This window comes from Pinus tabuliformis, chromosome 8 (genome assembly GCF_031772625.1).
Source record: "Pinus tabuliformis cultivar Carrire ecotype Pingquan chromosome 8, CPIR1, whole genome shotgun sequence".
Taxonomy (NCBI): domain Eukaryota; kingdom Viridiplantae; phylum Streptophyta; class Pinopsida; order Pinales; family Pinaceae; genus Pinus; species Pinus tabuliformis.
The window spans coordinates 1,861,089,234-1,861,106,314 of NC_142294.1; the positions used below are offsets into that span (position 1 = coordinate 1,861,089,234).

The following is a 17,081-nucleotide window of genomic DNA, read 5'->3' on the forward strand; positions in this document are numbered from 1 at the left end:
CCGTTTTCACATCCATTTGTTGCAACTCCAAGTCAAAATGGGCTACTAATGCCATAATAACGCGCAAGGAATCTTTCTTAGATACAAAAGAGAAAGTATCCGTGTAGTCAATTCCTTCTTTCTGAGTGAATCCCTTAGCAACAAGTCTTGCCTTGTATCTCTCAATGTTGCCCAATGAGTCTTCCTTTTTCTTAAAGACCCATTTACATCCAATGGCTTTTGCACCTTTAGACAACTCAACAAGATCCCAGACTTCATTACTCTTTATAGAATTCATCTCTTCCTTCATGGCATCATACCATAATTCTGATTCTTTCCAACTGATGGCTTGTGAAAAGGACTCGGGATCATTTTCGGCTGCAATGTTGTAGTAAGATTCTTGCAGATACACAACATAATCATTATGAATTGCTGATCTCTTTGGTCTAGTAGATCTTCTTAATGTTGTACCATCATCTTCCTGAGAAGTATGTGGTTCAACTCGTTGTTCAAAAGTTCTTGGCAACTCTTGAACTACCTGATCTACTGGAATGTCGTCAACAGCTTGTGGAACTTCAACAATTGGTTGTTCAACACCAGTTTGTACTTGAGGGGTGCTGTGAACAATAACCAATCTATCACTTGAGGTGGAAGGTTGAGATTCTGAATGATCCTTCTCAGAAACTATGTTCCTGGTTTGATCGCTCCCACTGATAAAGTCATTTTCAAGAAACTTTGCAATTCTTGATTCCACAATCCTAGTGTTGCGAGATGGACGATAAAATCTGTAACCTTTAGACCTTTCAGCATATCCAATGAAATACCCAATGATGGTCCTTGGGTATAGCTTCTTCTCTTGTGTATTATTATATTCTAACTTCAAACGGGCATCCTCAAACGCGCATATGTCGCAAACTCGGTTTCCAACCTTTCCATAATTCAAATGGTGTTTTAGCAACAACCTTGGTTGGAACTCAGTTTAATATATACGCTGTCATCTTAAGTGCTTCAGTCCACAAGGATTTAGGAAGATTGGAGCTGCTAAGCATACTCCGCACCATGTCCAATAATGTTCGGTTTCTTCTTTCTGCTACACCATTCTGGTCGGGTGAACCAGGCATGGTGTATTGGGCAACAATCCCATGCTCTTGAAGAAATTTTGCAAATGGCCCAGGTGCTTTTCCATCCTCTGTGTATCTACCATAATACTCTCCACCTCTATCTGATCTCACGATCTTAATTTGTTTGCCGCATTGTTTCCCTACTTCAGCCTTAAATATCTTAAAGGCATCTAATGCTTCATTCTTTTTATGAAGCATGTAGAGATACATATATCGTGAGTAATCATCTATAAAAGAGATGAAGTATCTTTGACCATGTGAGTCCATTTCCGGACTACATATATCAATATGTATGATCTCTAATATATCCAAACTCCTATTGGCACCTTCCTTTGACTTGTTGGTCTGCTTTCCCTTTATGCAATCCACACAAGTCTCAAAATCAGTAAAATCCAGAGTATTAAGTATCCCTTCATTTACTAATCTTTTAATTCTTTCTATGGAGATATGACATAATCTCTGGTGCCATAATTTAGAGGAATCTTCATTAATAACACATCTTTTAGTGCCAGTGTGAACATGCATTGAATCATAAGTGACATTGTTTTGTAAATTAATGCAATAAAGACCATTAGACAAAATACCATTCCCAACACAATCAAATTTCTAAAATAAATTGAAGGATGTTTCTGAAAAGTTAAAGGAATATCCAAAAGGTACAAGCCTTGAAACTGAAATCAAGTTTCTAGAAAAACTTGGAACATAAAAGGTCTTTTCTAATTCTAAAACAAAGCCACTACTTAAAGTTAAATAGCATGTTCCTATAGCTTCCACATGCAAGCCCATCTTTTTTCTTGATAAGATGCTTTGCTCACTTCCCACTGGCTTCCTTAGGTTTTGCAAACCCTGCAAGGAATTCGAAATGTGAATTGTTGATCCAAAATCAATCCACCAGGTGTTAATATTGACATTAACCATATTAGATTCATAACAAACAAACGAGATTGGATTACCTTTGTCCGCAAGCCATTTCTGAAATTTGGTGCATTCCTTCTTCATGTGTCCCTTCTTTTTACAGAAGAAACACTTGGAATCCTTCTTGATATCGGCTTGGGGAGGTACTTTACCTTTCCCTTTCTTATTGGCTTGAGATTTTCCCTTTCCACGCATTGTCAGCATTGCACTTTCTCCTAGTTCCATCACCAGTCTCTCTTCCTCTTAAACACACATGGTCATGAGTTCATTAATTGACCATTTATGCTTATGTGTGTTGTATGAGATTTTGGAGGGTTCGTATTGGTGCGGAAGGGTGTTCAGGATGTAGTTCACTAGGAAGGACTCCAATGTTTCAACCTCGAGTTTCTTCAATTGAACCATAGTGTCCCTCATTTGCATGATGTGCTCGCATACACCTTTCACACTGGTGAGCCTTAGGGATGAGAACTTCATGATTAGGGTGCTTGCTAGTGCCTTGTCTGAAGTGACGAATTGATCATCAATGGATTTTAGCAAGTCTCAGACCTTTTCATGCTAATCAACGGAACCATGAATACCAGCTGAAATTTTAGTCTTAATGAACATCATGCTTAGGCAATTAGATTGTTCCTATCATTCATAAAGCGTGATGTCTGCTGCAGTGTTGGTATCAGTGAGTGCTAGTGGTTCATCTTTCCTAATAGCATAGTCTATGTCCATCCACCCTAAATGAAGGAGAACTCTCTCCTTCTAGACCTTATAGTTATCTCCATTAATTTCAGGGATATCACAATGAATTTCAGAGAAATTTTCAGGTTATACAACTGCATAAAATTAAAGATCACATGCTTGTTAAATGTGAGGCCTAAATAAAATTTCATGCTTTACCAATGTAAATCATGCTGAAATAAAAATTTTCTGTGGACTAAATTTTCAATTCAAGCATATTCAATTATTCTTTATGATAGAATTGATCAAATTATTCACTTAATTCATAATTCTAAAGGGTATATTATGATTATAATTTGATATAAATTCTATCTTAGATTTGAACTTTATGATAAAACTATTAATTCATAATTCCTGTGGGTAGGTTATGAATAATTTGATATGTTATCCTAATTAATTATAAAAATATAATAAAAATTCGTATGGGATAAAATTTATTATATTTAGTATAATTAATTACAATTAATGTCTATATATTCTTTATGTGCTCCTAATCAATCATAATATATAATATTATTTAATTAGAGATGTTGTGGCTATTCTCTAATCAATTAAAATTATATGGATCACTAGACATTATTTCTTTCATAAAAATTAACTTGATATGAGAATAATGATAATTTGCATAAATAAAACTATAATATTCATGCATAACATTCAACGATGAATCTCGTATGATGAGGGCACAAGAGCGGCTCTGCAACTAGGGTTTAGGCGATTCTCTGCAACGACGCAGACTACATTCCCTCTGCCCCCTCAGACCGACAGCCTACCTAAGAACGACAACACTCCCCTGTTTTAACCAGCGCGGAAATGGATCCCCCCCAGGGGGGGGGGGGGGGGGCTTCAAAGCCCTCCCCCGCCTCAAATCGTGAGCCTCCAGCGCAAACACGGACTTCGCCCTCAGGGCCAGAACGAGAAGAGGTGGACAACAGAGAGTCCCCTCTGCAGGATAAGACAAACGCATCCACTAGTCAGGCAGACGGGAGCAGCGAGGAACCAGAAAGGAAAAAAGAGCAAGAGGAAATGCCTAAGATCACCTCGACGACATGCAAACCCATAGTAGCTGAAAGGCCCAAGATAGAACTTCCCAGTCACAGAATCAATGGGCGAATCCAGTATATGAAGGACCATGCACTCATTGGAAAATTTATTGGATTCTAGCCAACAGAAAAAGCCTTGCACAGATGGATCTCTGCCAAATGGAAACCCAAGGGTCATGTCACCTTGCAGCTAGGACCGAAAGGGTTCTTTACTGTGATCTTCATTTGCATGGAAGATATGAATAGAATCATGGATGAAGGGACCTATTTTTCCAATTTTGCAAGATTGTATTTAAGGGAATGGGTTGAAAGATTCAACCCGGATAAGGAGGACCTTAGCTGGGCACGAGTGTGGATCAAGATGTACTCGCTTCCAGAGGAATACTGGGACGAGGATTCGCTCAAAGACATTGGAAACGGGCTGGGGGAATACATAAAATCGGCGGAAGAGACGAAGTTGCGCAGATACACATCCTATGCCCGCATTTGTGTCTTCATGCGCCTGGATAGGGCCCTGCCGGACTCGGTAAGTCTCTTCCATGATGACTATGAATGGATTCAACCCCTGGATTATGAACATGTACCCTTTCACTGTCGTAAATGTCATGCTCATGGGCATCTTTTTCGGGATTGCCCATTAAATGCCAAACCCCAAACCTCTGATCCCTCTGACAAGCCGGCCCAAGATGGCTTCACCAAAGTAGCAAACTGCAAAAGATCGCACAAAAAATCCTCCTCTGGGAAAAAACCCCAGCAGGACGCTGCCTCTTTTCCTTCTACAAGTAACAGCTTTGAGATTCTAGCTAAAACCTCAGAAGATCAACCTCTGAACCCGAAGCCCAACCCTTCGCCTATTACCTCATCTGCCATCCCTCCACTTTTTGGCTCCCCTCCCACTCCTCGCCCCCCCAAAGATGTCCATGGAACCCCTGAGGAGGCTAGGAAGGACTCGGATTGGAAAGTAAATGAAATGGATGTTGACGGCTTTCCCAACCAATCCTTGAGCTTAGCAATCACTTCAGAAGAAAATAGCCAGCCACAACAGATGGACGAAGAACCAGAGAGTATTGACTTGGGAGGACTTGACATTCTTGAGCTCGAACAAGTATGCAGAAAGAAGGACTATGACAAGATTCCAGAGCATCAGCTCAGCACACTGGAAGTCATCATTTCCAGGGCTTACCAACAACAACAATTAGGCATTCAGCCGGGCAGTCATTGGGATGGCGGCCTCCTCCCAAAAGACTCCAAAAAGCGGGGGAGAAGAACAGACCTCCAACGAACAATTGCAATAGGGAAAATCCTGGTTGACTCAGGCAGGTATGCTAAGTTGACAAAGTACTACAAGCCCACCAATAGTAGTGAATCATGAAGCTTACTTCATGGAATTTAAGAGGGCTCAATAGCCTAGGGAAACTCAGAATGATAAAAAACATGATAAAGAAGGAGCAGCCACAGATTTGTTTTCTTCAAGAAATGAAATGTAACAGTATCACTCTTGGAAACATTCTCTCAAGAGCATGGCCAGGTAGTCATTCGGTAGCAGTGGACGCCTCGGGTGCCTCAGGCGGGCTGGCTATTGCCTGGAACACGCAAGCGATAACGCTTTCAGATTTTCATGCATCTCACCACATTATTCAGACCACTTTTCACATCATCAACACTAACATTCATGGTCATCTTAGCAACGTATACTTCCCACAGGAAGCTGGCCACAAAATAGCTTTACTAAACACTATAGAAGTACTGAATCTCAATAGAGTCCATCCTCTTTGGATCATTGGAGGAGATTTCAACATGATCACCAGGCTAGAGGAAAAGCAAGGAGGCCGAGCTAAGCTGGAGCAGGAAAATGGCCACTTCAAAGAATTCATCCAAAACAATTCTTTAATTGACTTGCAATTCTGCAACGGCACGCACACTTGGAGCAATCGCAGGGCTGGGAGGCAACAAATCGCATCCAAACTAGACAGATTCCTCATATCTGACAACGCGGTGCATTTGGGAGGTGACATAGCGGCAACAATTCTCCCTTATTCAGGCTCTGATCATTGGCCTATTTCCCTCCAGTGGCAAAGACCGGGCAACGCCACCAGGCGACCATTTCGCTTCGAAGCATTCTGGCTCACCCATCCCACTTTCAAAGACTTCATCAGATCTACCTGGAATAACTTCCTTCCGCCAGAGGGATCTAAAATGTTTCAGTTTCAATAGAAACTCAAATATCTCAAATCCCAAATCAAGCGTTGGAATCAAGAGACTTTTGGAAATATTTTTCGGGAACAACAGGATCTAAACAAGGAAATGAAAGAGCTCCAGCAACAAATAATTACAAAGGGACACAACGAAGGGACCTTGGAACAGGAACAACGCATTCACAATCAACTGGAGGAGCGGAGAAAGCAGAAGGAAATATTATGGAAGCAGAAATCCAGGATTAGATGGCTAAAATAAGGAGAAAGGAACACTAAATTCTTCCACCAAACCACAATTCAGAGAAGAATGCACAACACTATCTCTTTCATTCAAAAGCAAGGAGGGGAAAGAGTGGAAAAGCATGAAGAGATCGAGCAGGAGTTTATAAGACACTTCCGACAGGTTCATCAAGAGCCCCAAATAGATAGATGGCCTGCTATAGAAAAAATCATTCAAAATGTGCCGAAAATTATCACAGAAGAACACAATGAGCTCCTTCTGCACCTAATCTCGCCACAGGAGGTGGACGCTGCAATGAACCAACTCAAGGAGGGCAAAGCCCCTGGCCCGGATGGTTTCACCACCACTTTCTTCCACTCCTTCTGGGAGCTGATAAAAGAAGAGGTCTGGCTAGTGGTGGAGGAATCACGCACTCTTCATTGGCTTCTGCCCTCTCTCAATTCAACTTTCATTGCGCTCATTCCTAAAGAAGAGAGCACCAGTACTCCGGATAAATTTCGCCCAATCACTCTATGCAATGTAATTTACAAAGTGATATCTAAAGTCATAGCCAACAGGTTAAAGCCGCTTCTGCCCCTGCTCATTTCGCCTGAACAATCCGGCTATGTGGAAGGAAGACAGATCTTGGACGGCATCATCCTCACGCATGAAATCATACATTCCCTCAAGCACTCCAAACAGGTAGGTATGATTCTCAAGCTTGACCTCTCAAAAGATTTTGATAAGCTAAGTTGGACATATATACAAAAAATGTTAACAGCTTTTGGATTCGCTCCAATGTGGGTTCGATGGATACTGAGTCTTATATATACAATTTTTTTATCCATCCTTGTAAATGGCATCCCATCCAGTCCCTTCAGTCCCTCTAGAGGAATTAGGCATGGAGACCCTCTCTCCTCATTCCTTTTCGTGCTAATGGCGGAAGGATTGGGCCGCCACATTAAACAAGCCCTCCTCTCCCAGCAGCTTAAAGGTTTATCCATTCACAACTCCTCAGCAATAACTCATCAGCAGTTTGTTGATGATAATATGCTTTTTGGTTACCCGTTGGTTCAGGAAGCCTCTCTATTCAAATCCCTACTGAATGACTTCTCTGAGTCTTCAGGATCTAGCATCAACAAGGCTAAATCGTAGATTTTCTTCTTCCACACTCCTCCTGTTACTCAGCACGCCATAGCTCGCATCCTAGGTTTCTCCATAGACTCACTCCCTTCTAAATACCTTGGAGCCCCCCTTATTGATTCTGCCATCAAGCATGCCTCCTAGCATATGCTCCTCGAGAAGCTTGAATCACGTCTCAATATGTGGACGCACAGAACTCTGAATATAGCTAGTAGATTGGTGCTAATAAAAGTTGTTCTTCAGGCAATGCCGCTTTATCTATTCTCAATCCTTGCAGCGCCTAAATGGGTCATTAAAAGAATAAGGAATCTACAACGCAACTTTCTTTGGGGGGCTATAGGTACAAATCGCAAATGGGCCTTGGTTAAATGGACCACAGCTTGCAAGCCTAAAGAAAAAGGGGGTATTGGTCTAAGGGATCCAAGTCACAGCAATGCTATCATGTGCGCAAAAATCTGGCGGCAATGGCTCTCCACACCCAACAAGCCATGGGCAGCCATTTGGACTGCCAAATACACCAATCATAGGCCATAGGAGGAGCTCATAAGATTCACTCCCACGGAAAAAATTTCACTCATATGGAACGCTGCTAGACAACACTTCTTGTTGATCCAGCAACACAGTTTTTGGGAAGTAAGAAATGGCAGAACAACTCGGTTTTGGATGGACGCTTGGAACCAATTGCCAAAGCTCAACGACATTCATAGCCAGCCTCCAGGCCACTTTGGGGAGGAGCAGCAATAGGAAGAGGTCTGGCAATATTGGACTCAGGAGATAGAACAAGGGTACAGACAATGGAAGCAAAGGGACAGGATAATCAGGAACGCGGATCACCAAACTATGAGGGACCTGGAAAGGGAGCTCCAAAATCGACGAATCAGATACTCTGAAGGCAGGGACATTCTACGCTGGGGCTACACGCCTAGAGGAACCTTCTCCACCACAGAGGCTTATAAAATAATTTGCACAGATTCTTCGCCCCTAGATCCCATCTAGGGTAGAATATGGTCACCAGGCACCTGGCCCAAAGTCTCACTCTTCCTATAGCTAGTTGGGCATCGGAAAATACTCACTTGGGATAAAATCAGGCAAAGAAACTATCATGGATCCTCAATCTGTGTCAATTGTAACTCTCAGAAGGAAACACTCCAGCGCCTTCTAGACTCTTGCACCATTGCCAACCAACTGTGGGAGAAGGCTAGCTTCCGATGTCAAAGAAAATGCAGAGTCTCTGACGATATCACCAACTCCATACGCCATTGGCAACAAAACCCCTACAAAAGTGAAGTTCTCAACCAATTATGGAGAATGATTCCTGGGCTCCTCCTTTGGTGCATCTGGAAAGAAAGGAACAAGCGCATATTCAAAGATCAAAGTACTCCGTTAGAGATCATCTGGAGCAATTTCTGTCTGAATCTCAAAGAGACTTTGGCGCTTCGCACTTGGCTTCCGGACGACTTTCCCACACTTGCAAATGAGAAAGCCATTTGGGCTAACTGGAACATGCAACTCCCACAGGGAACTCATAATCAAGCCCCCTTAGAGAGCATCAACATAAAAAAGGACTCATGGACTTCCCCTCCAAAGCACACTTTCAAGCTCAATTTTGATGGTGCTTCAAAGGGCAACCCTGGAAAAGTAGGATTCGGTGGAATATTTAGAAATCATGAAGGCTCGCCTCTCCTTATTTACTTTGGAAACATAGGTTGGGACACCAACAACTCGGCTGAATTGGAGGGTCTTTGGCAAGGACTTCTCCTTTCCTGGAAACACAACTTCCATCCCCTGGAAATCGAAGGTGATTCCCTAATCCTAATCAACATGGCCAAACAACTCCTAAATGGGACTCATGCGAGGAAAATTGCCAATAGTTGGAGACTCGAAGCAAGATTGGATGCCATAGAACAATCACTTCACAACAATCGAGCCATCATCTTCAATCATGTTAAGAGGGAAGGCAACAAGGTCGCTGACCTTCTGGCCAATTTGGGTGTGGAAACTGAGCACACTCTAATTACAGGGACTCTAGACATAATTCTGAAACATGATCAAAAACAGGAATGCCAACTTCTGGTCCAAAAGGATGCTGCCCTCCCGGATGCGGGTGTTTGAGGTGGCCATAAATTCGACGGGACAAGGGTGGGGCGAGGCAGATCGCCACCTGCCCACCCAGTACAAAGTGTTAAAGAATGGTAAGGCAGTTGGCACATGGCATGCGTGCAAAGCTTGGTTTATCGGCTCTCATTACAGAGGAAACAGTTCTCACATCATGTCCAAAGCTATGGTTCCTCCCTCCGCACACTTCGACCTACATCAGAAGACGAGGTTCATCAATGCGCAAGTTATGGAAGGAGCCTCCCGAGGTGTGCCAAAGAAGGATAAGGCCAGGAGATGTCTCGGGGAAGTGGCAAATTCGACATTGCTGTCTCATTTGATCTACCCTCCTGCCTCTAGTCTCATTTCTTATTTCCGGGCGCCTGAGGGGAACCTGGTCATTCCTAAGGTCTCCCGGAACTTGTGGGGGAAGGCTCCTCTGTCGCCTGGTGTTACAGGGAAAAGTGTCTATGCAGAACTGCTAATCCCACTAAGGGTGGTAGCTACCTTAGAAACAAACAAAGTAAAACTACTTTCGTTATCCTTTATGAAAGATAGATGAGAGAAGAATAAAGGAGACCAACCTCTGTCTTGCGCTTGGTTCCTTGCTCGATTCCTATCTCTTCTGATAGTCCTTTGCTACTTGCTTTCTTGTATACCCAGCTTCACAGAGTACCTGTAGAATCAAAGCAACATAACACCATACGAGAACATGGATCTATTATCATAAACAATCTAGGATCAGATGTAAATTGACCATACAAGTGCATAAAACATAAATCACACAAGAGTATGGAGGAAAACTTGAATAGCTTTATTGATAATCAAGAAAGAGCCAAGAGAGTTACAACCAATTGTTCTGACCCAGCATCATCCTCTCAACAAGTGAGCCCCTCTTCACCTCATGAAAATCTTAGATCACCCAACACTATGATGTTGCCTCAAGAAACCAACAGCAATTCCTTACAAGATGCAAAATTCCAGCCTCTGGATCTCTGGGATGAGGGATCCATATATAGATGTCTGTAAGGGAGATGAGTCAGCTTGTGATTTTATTAGTGTCTTCCCTCTGATAATTCTTTCTTCCACTTGGAGATTGATGATCTCTTACTCATCCCTAGTCGAATTCAGAGAGGCAAGTGTCACAGGAGAAGTTTCTGGAAGATTCCATGCTTCTCCACCTCGCGGATTGACACTGCCATTTGTCCCTTCTCACCCATCGCACCCCATAGAAGGGCTTTTTGAAATGCAATGCACATACTGTGTGTATTCCGGTGAGATTCAACGCACTTTGCCTATGGAGCAGGTGAAATGGTCTAGTTTTGACCAGTTTTGAGTAGCTTTTCATGGAGAACTTCTGGGAGAAGTTGTAATCAGTTGACCTTGTTCTTTTAGGGGTTGGTACAACACTTTTAGGGAATTAGGAGCCCTTGGTTTATGGACATTTTATGCTTGGGGTTGCAGTGCCCAAAAATGTCTATAACAGTTTCCCCCTAAAGCATGAGGTCGTTAATCTTTTTTTTTTTGATGTCGGGTGAAATGCTTTATCATGAGGATCCGAAGTTCTTTCAAGCTGGAAGGAGACCTGTAATAAGATACAATACAATACATTATCTTCATAATATTTTCATGATCTAGCTAAGTCGGGCATTCCCATGCTCATCTTTATAAATTCACTTTCATGTACATGAGACAGACAATCGTCTGAGTGTAGACTGATGATTCTGGTAGAGCCGTCATCCCATAGATTGGATGATTATCTGTGCAACAATGATGTGCATTTGATGTCTTTATTTTCCTGAATATATATCGTAGCCCGGATGGATGAAACTAGATCTGGGGTCTTCAATCTCGTTCGATCTTCACTCAAAGTACAAGTTGATCCATGTGAGAGATGTTTTAGAGTCGAACATGGAAAGACATCGCCTGATTACCAGCCAATGATGTAAGCTGTTAACAGGCGCGAGAGGAATCACCGATAATGATAATGATCCTCAAGGTACTGCAGTACAATTCACGTGGTGTGAATAAAGGAATTGGCGTCGAACACCAAGCAAAATCTTTCAGTCGAAGATCATTGATGTAAACCTGTCGCCGGAAGTGAGAAACTTGCCATTGAGGCATGCAAGCTTCAAAGTACTGAAAGGGGTGTTCCTAGATCGACTTCTTGGATAATGAACTGATGTTGACAAGAAGCGATCCGTCATAGGAGGGCCTTAATGAATCCCACATCAATGACATGGAACGGAGCAAATGATTTTAATGGAGGTGAAAACTATCTGGTGATATAAGGTTCAGGGTGGCGGTCATGAAAGAATGGAGCGTAAATGTATTGCAACAGGTGAGACACAGGTGAATTCTCTGAGTGACTTCTCTTGAACATATTGGCGACATTGACATGATGGATTGGTAGCATTAACCCCAAATATGGATGGTGTGATGTGACCATGGTGATGTGACCGGTGAATGAAACAACCCAACCCGACTTGGATGTGGAGTGAAAGTGTCATGTTCAAGAGCAACTTGCTACCAACAAAGTTTTTCAAGTTTTCTTCCCAATTTTTCCCCGATCATTGCTGACCAATACCTCTTAGTTTTTGTCAAGCTTGAGGAGGATAACATATGCTTTTTCTATAATTTGCCCTTCGGGCAAACCCATCGCTATGTTTTAACGAGCCTAGCGATAGTGAAACTCGTTCTTGTCTGTTATGGACAAGTTTGTCGCTATTAGGTTTTAACGAGTTTAACGAAAAAGATAACTCGATCCTTTTCAATTTTAGAGAGTCTGAAAAGGGACGTAAAGGAAACTCCAAAAATCATTTTTCGTCATCTAGTCCCTTAAGTCCGAAAAAGTATAAAACAATACAGAAGGGATGAATTTTCGGTACTTTTAACGAGCCGAACAAAACAAGCGCTCGATCTTTTTGTGTAATAATCCCTCTGGTCCAAAAAGATTAAAATCTAAAGGAGTGATAGCACTTCCGGTCACTTTAACGAGCTGGAGAGGCCAATGGCTCGGAAATCTTTTCATATTTTACGAGTCAGTTGAAAAGAGCTTAAAGGAGACTCGTCTTTGAGGAACGAGTGATAAATTTGGGTAGCAGCTGATTCCAGGTAAGGTTTGGAATTTCCCAATCACGGCAATGTTACAAGGATGGCTAACAGGATCACTCTTCGCAGCTGTTCCTCAAAAGGGGTAAACAATCAAATGGAGGTGAATGATCGGCCAATACAGAGTGAAGGTGATAATGAGAACACGACCAAGGCTTCAAAGGCTGAAGTACTACATTCACGACAGTCATTTACCGGAAATTGGTTCATTTTTTATTGAGCTTAAACGCTGGGGGAAACATTTTCTCATTGCTTATGTTTATTTTTTAACGAGCATGAAGTCCGCGTTAAAACTGCTCGATATAATGGTCATTTCTTGACTTTACCATTAATAGCTTTGTTCTTTCAAAGATTGTACTGCATGCTCAATTGCTTCATCAAACTAGTTAGAAATGAACAATATATGTTTGAAAAATGAGTTAGGACACTAATATTTTACTCGAATTACGTAAAAGTAATTTAAAAGTGCTTTTACCTCTCATTTTACCATTTCATTTGAACTTTGGCTTGTTGGAGCTTTGGAGGTGCTTTCCCCCTTTGATTTTTCACCAGCTGATTCCGAGAGATTCTGTGGACGATTTTCAGCGCCGTCTGGACCAGGTAGGAGCTAAACCTGAGCTCTTTCATTTCATCCTTTCCATTTTGCATTCTAAGCCTGATTTCTGGTTTTTCTGAGCCTCTAGGGTTTGAAAAACTCGCCCTGGCTCCATCGCACCCTTTATGCATCGAAAGGTGCGTTGTATGTTAGCCTGTCCATTGGCCAATTGACATGCAACGCACCCAGAACACTACTGAAGGTGCGATGAGTGCAAGGAAGGAAATTTATGCACAGTTTTCAATGGAAATTTTTGCTTGTTTCTCACCAAATTAGGATCTAACTCTTCTCTTGTTTGTTTTCAGGGATTTATTCGAGCAAAATGACCATTACATGGCGAGAACGTGAGCATGAAGAAGATGACATGCTTGCTTTACATGATTCAGTTACAGTAAATGCATTACGGAATTGTGGCCTGTTGAAGTTTTTCCGCATTTCTAGCATGGGACAACAAATCAACTTGCTGCAGTATTTGCTTGATGCTTGGGATCCTACCAGCCAGGTGTTCCAGATTAGGGGCAAATCCATCCCCTTGACTGTAGTGGACATCTATTTTTTTACCAGCATATCGAGGCGGGGTGCCCCTATCTCTTTATCAGGTTCGGCTCGTGGAGGTGAATCTGTGAGAGATTATGTTCGCAGGTATTGCAGAGAGGGATCTCAGTTGAGTAAAGACGGCAAGATCATCATCCGAGATGTCACTGACAGGTCTTTGAGGACCATTCTGTTCACTTTTGGTAGGATGGCTGGTGGTGCGGCTCTTCATGTGGCCAACCGATCTTATATGTAGTACGCCTTGGAATGTCTCGAACCGAAGGTGTTCAACTGGTGTGACGCAATACTCCTTGTGATGAAAGAACAGTTGACCAAGGTGAAAAGCGCGAGATTGAAGAACTTTGGATACAGTTCTATTTTCACCACCTTCGCCTTGGAAAAGATACCACTGATGTAGCCGCAGTATATTGCACTTGGTTTACCTCCACCGACTAAACCACGTATGCAGAGATGGGTTAACCATATGTCTAGGCATGCTGGTCAGTCTCAGATTTCTTTTTCTGATACCTTCTTCGGGTGGTTTGATCGTCAGGAGATGGTTTATTCCGAGTATCCACATGCTGGTATGGACTTTCGGGGTGACCCAGATTTGGTACTGCCGGCTGGTGAACAGTGGGGTGCCATTGGTAAATTCTTGACCATATTTCTGTTTATCGTTTTTCTTTTTATAATGTCCTTGTGCTTTATTCTGTCAAAACTAATTAGAACTCATGTGCTCATGTAGATGTTGGTCCCGTTCGGCCAGTAGTACGCCTGAGAGTGCCAGCTGCCGCTCCAGCAGGAAAGGCTGTGGGAAGGGCTATCCTTTGTGACCTTGATGTGGCCAAGACTCTTTCAGCATTACAGGATCAGGTTGAGGGCCTCACTCTCGGTATTCCAGACGTGAGGACTGACGAGCTACCTTTGAGGTTGCAGCGACATACTACTGGCGTGCCAAGTTGATGGACTAGGCTTTTGCGCATGATTGCACAGGCGGTGACTTGTTATCACCAGCATCATTAGACTAGGGTGCCCCCTAGCATTTTGAGTTTTGGGTCATTTGACCAATTTTGGCTTGGTTACAGAACATATGTGTAGACCATAAACAGTTATATATATATTTTTTATTTTCGGAGTTTTATTTTGGTTAAGTTACATGATCCTGATGCAAATATTGATGAGATGCTTATTTTTATAAATGTTGCAAATGTTTATCTAGCATTTAATTTGCCAATGAGTCAGTTAATGTGTTTAAGTTTCTGGAAATATGTTGATATTGAATAAAATCAAATTGCCTTTCCAAAATCTTTACCCTTAGGAACATGCGATAGATAGCTGGATTTCGGACAGAGTAGATACCAGTGCGCTATAGTATGATGAGCTGTGAGTCTAGCCTGACGACCAGTCGGCGTATGCCACGTGTGATGGCATGAGAGAGAAGTTCTATCAACGCGCTATATTCAGCGATGTTATTCGTTGATCGACCAATACATACCCCTCTGAAACTTACTAACTCGCTGCTTGGATCAAAAATGGCCAAGGCCGCAGAAGATAGGTTCTGCGAACTACGACTTGCTCCGTCGGCATATCCAACAAAAGATTCCAATAGGTTCGACATCTGCGACAAATGTAAAAAGCGGATTTACTTGACCAAAACAAATACTTTAGCGAAAACAAAAATGTAACAAAAGCATGTAGGTTACCACACTGCATTATGCATAGTAACGCTTAAGGTACAACCCGTTACGAGGTTGTGCCAGTGGAATCTCGTCATAATCCATTAACTCGTAGGCCCCTTTTGCTAACACTCGCTTAAAAATATAGGGGACCATCCATAAAGACTTGAATTTACCTGCTCCCAATTTATCGGATTCTTGGTCATAAAGCAAGACCAAGTCACCTTCTGAGAAGACACGGGGTTTGACATTCTTGTCGAACTGCGCCTTGACTCGTTTCTTATGGGCTTCGTTAGCCAAAGTGGCATCACGACGGGTTTCATCCAATTGGATTAGTTCCAAGAAACGATCCTCCTCTTCTGAATTTTCGGGGAGAAGGTCGATTGCGAGTTTGAGGGACAAGATTTCACACTGAATTGGTAAGATTGCTTCTAGGCCATACACCAGTTGGAAAGGTGTAAACCCAGTCGCATTCCTTACCGATGTTTGGTATGCCCACAAGGCTGAGTACAGGATCAGGTCCCAACTCCTTTTATGGACTCCAATCATCCTTTGCAGCATGCGCTTTAGGACCTTGTTGATTGCTTCAACTTGTCCATTGGCCTGCGGGTAGTATGGAGTAGAGTTGTCGTGGGACAACCCTAATTTGGCAGCTAATTCGACCATCATGTGATTGCGAAAATGCGATCCATGATCTGTGACTATAGCCTGTGGAACGCCAAATCTGGTGACTACATGATTAAAAAAGAAAAGGGCAGTTGTTTCACCAGTGTTATCTAATGTAGGCATCGCCTCGGCCCATTTGGTAAAATAGTCCACTACGACTATGATATACCCATGCCCCCCGGTCGAGGTGGGGTTACATGTCATGAAATCGATGCCCCATTTGGCAAATGGTCCAACAACAACTATTGACTGCAGAGGTGCGGGTGGTCTTCTGGTTTTGCTATCGAAAATTTGACAGGCATGGCAACTTCTGACTGTGGTTATGCAATCTTTGAACATTTTTGGTTAGAAGTATCCTGCTCGTAAAAATTTTTGCGCCGTAGCGTAACCGGATTGATGCCCCCCACACGCGCCTGAATGGCAATCATTCAGGACTTTTTCGGCCTCCTCATGGGTGAGCCACCTCCTCAGAACTGTATCGACACCACGACGGTAAAGTGTATCACCGACAATCATGTAGTCTTTTGATTGGTATCGAATACGTTTTTGTTTGGAGCGGGAGGTATTAGGCCTATATTTTTGGGTTTGGAGATAAATGATTATATCTCCATACAATGGATTGCTTGAAGATATCATAAACAAAGATTCATCCACGATTGTTTCTTCGGATGTTTCATCGTTGGATGACGATGGGAGATCGCATAATAATTCTGCGAAAACTAGGGCTTTCTTTGACTTGGATTTTACAAATTCCAGATCAAACTCTTGTAGAATTGCTATACATTTTGAATATTTGCCCCCCAGCAACTGTCGCGACAATATATAAGTCATGGGGTTGCAATCTGACAGAATGGTAGTTTTTCGAAAGAGGACATAGTGTCGAAATATCTGTATCATTTGAACAGCTGCAAGCGCTAGCTTTTCAACATAAGAATATTTGCTTTCTGTATCATTTAAGTTCTTACTTAAATAATATATAGGATGTTCAATTCCGCTGTCTTCTTGAACTAAAACCATTGCGATGGTTGTATCCGCTGCAGCCAGATACAGGTTAAAGTCT

At 42.4% G+C, this 17,081-nt stretch overlaps 1 pseudogene across 1 annotated transcript in view; it reads left to right on the top strand.

Annotated features, from left to right (window-relative positions):
• Positions 1 to 9,534: 9,534 nt before the first annotated feature.
• LOC149243748 (lipase-like PAD4) overlaps positions 9,535 to 17,081 on the top strand; it is a 30,135-nt pseudogene continuing 22,588 nt past the window's right edge. Inside the window, exon 1 of the transcript XR_016246034.1 lies at positions 9,535 to 9,708. The product of XR_016246034.1 is annotated as a lipase-like PAD4 (transcript). The remainder of the gene's footprint in view (positions 9,709 to 17,081) is intronic.